The following is a 2,674-nucleotide window of genomic DNA, read 5'->3' as shown; positions in this document are numbered from 1 at the left end:
AACAGCACCTCTACTCCAGGGGCTATTCCAATCTCGGTGTCAAAGAAGTGTGTATTTGTCATTTCACAGTTAATTCATTATGCCTGTACTAAATAAACTTGAAATAACAGTCTGCATTGTAACACTTGAACCTCAATAACATGTAATTTCTATTCTTAGCGAGCCAAGGGAATAAGACTAATTGTACTCTGAAAGTAAGAAATAAATATCTAGCCTACAGCCATGCTACCCTGAACAAGCCTGATCCTGTCTGATCTTGGAAGTTAAGCAAGGTTGGGCCTGGTTAGTACTTGGATGGGAGACCACCTAGGAAGACCAGGTGATGTAGAAGTAAAAAATAAAAAAGGGATTGTAAGCTGACAAGGTCCTTGCAATCTATGAGGTCAACCAAGGGTTGCCTCACCTAAAAAATAAAAAATAAAAAAATAAATAAAATAAAAAGAAATAAATATCTATAAGATTAATTGTTAGTGTCCAAGTTTCAGAAGAACACACCATCATCTTCATAACTGAGCAGTGCCTCTATTTCATGCTGTTACGAACTACTTATTGATGAGAGTCAAGACCTTCCCACACTGTGAATTCTCAGTGTGGATAGATATGGGACAACCCAAAAGATTATGAGTCAAAAGTCATTGCTTCTTGCCAATCTCTAAGATAAGGACTGAACTGTGGAAAGTAGACTTTCTTTCTGGCAAAGGACAAAAATATAATTTGCTAACAAGGTTGCTTGATCACTAGTCTTCACTTGCAAATGCTGGCACTGCATGAAGAAGGAAGTTTAAACAATTCAAAAAATGTTTTTCAGTCTTTCCTGGAACTCCTAATAACCTTTCACAGAACCCCTAATGACATCTTGCTATTGAACCCACACTAGACTGTAAGCTTGTGAAGAGTGGGAATTACATTTTATTTGTTTTGGCATCCTAAGTACCTAGCACAATACCTGGAACAAAATGCCCAATAAATTATTTATTGAACTGAAAAAAAATTCTTTATCCTGAAACCTATCCACTAGACCACCAGATTGCTAAAAAAAATTCTTTATCCTACTAGCTAAATTAGAGCATAATTTTTCTTGATCTTTCATAGATTCAGTTACAGACATCTTGCCTTTAAAATTCCAAATTAATAGAAATTATTGAATAAATCAGATGCCATGTCATCTCCATGTTACCAAACAGCTTTCATTTTCAAAGCTATAATTTGTTGAATTATGTCTGTAAGTCATTCTCTTCCTAGTTATTTAAAGAGTCTTGAAAACCACTGAAGACCTATGAAAAACTTATCTTCATTTTGTCAGTAGTCTGTACAACAAGTTTCAAACTAGGATAGTATTCTAAGGATTACTGACCAAGGGAGGAGACCAAACACACAGAGTAAATAGACAACAAAAGAAGATATTTACTCCATATATTTCATTATTATCCACAACCTGTTAGTCATAAGGGCTTTGTTTGGAAAATTACATATGCATGAGTATTTTGTAACCAAAGGGTTATAATCTATAATCTCTTATACTTATCTGGATAAAAATCTTTTCATAGGCTTCAAGAGCAAGAAATTCCTTCTCCATGCAAACCCAGCACTTACAGTGAAGAATAGTGATCAAGCATTCCTGTCAGCAAATTAGTTTTTAAAAATTTTATTGTGGTAAGAAAACTTAACATGAGATTTACCCTCCTAACAAAATTTTAAGTTTACAATACATTATTGTTGACTATAGGTACAATGTTGCACAACATATCTCTAGAACTTACTCATCTTGCTTAAATGAAACTTTATGCCCATTGATTAGTAACTTCCCATTTCTCCCTTTCCTCAGCCCCAGGCAACCACCTTCCACTCTCCGATTATATAAATATGACTATTTTAGATACTTCATCTAAGTGGAATTATGCAGTATTTGTCTTTCTGTCACTGGCTTATTTCACTTATCAATAGAGTAAAAAGGTGACCTATGGAATGAAATGGGAGAAGATAATTGCAAACCTCTATCTGATAAGAAGTTAATCTCTAAAATATATGGCACTCCAACAATTCAATAGCAAAAAACCCTAATAACCTGATTAAAAAATGGGCTTGAATAGACACTTTTCCAAACAAGACATACAATGGCCAACAGGTATATAAAAAATGCTCATTGTCAGTAGTCATCAGAAAATGCAAATCAAAATTAGGAGATATCATCTCAAACCTGCCAGGATGACTATTGTCAAAAAACAAAAGATAGCAAGTGTTGGTGAGGATGTGGAAAAACTGGGAACCCTCGTACACTTCGGCTGGAATGCAAAACTGCAGCTGCTACAAAAAACATTCGGAGGTTCTTCAAAAATAAAAATAAAAAATAGAACTACCATACGATCCAACGATCTCACTTCTTGGTATTTATCCAAAATAACTGAAATCAGGAGCTAAAAGAGGTATCAGCACTTTCATGCTGTTCATTGCAGCATTATTCACAATAGCCAAGATAAGGAAACAATCCAAATGCCCATTAACAGATAAATGGCTAAAGAAAATGTGGTATATACATACAATGGAATGCTATTCAGCTTTAAAAAAATAAAGAAATTATGCAATATGACCACATGGATGAACCTTGAGGATAAAGATGATATTTAAAAAGAGGACACCACCCATTTACTATATAATACCATAATGCCCCTGATGG

At 34.4% G+C, this 2,674-nt stretch overlaps 1 pseudogene; it reads left to right on the top strand.

Annotated features, from left to right (window-relative positions):
* Positions 1 to 212: 212 nt before the first annotated feature.
* On the top strand, positions 213 to 331 carry LOC111731945 (annotated as a pseudogene).
* Positions 332 to 2,674: the final 2,343 nt, after the last annotated feature.

The sequence above is a fragment of the Pteropus vampyrus genome, unplaced genomic scaffold, assembly GCF_000151845.1.
Source record: "Pteropus vampyrus isolate Shadow unplaced genomic scaffold, Pvam_2.0 Scaffold11, whole genome shotgun sequence".
NCBI classification, from domain to species: Eukaryota; Metazoa; Chordata; class Mammalia; order Chiroptera; family Pteropodidae; genus Pteropus; species Pteropus vampyrus.
The sequence above is the reverse complement of the archived record's forward strand: the minus strand, read 5'-3'. Positions and strand labels throughout refer to the sequence as shown.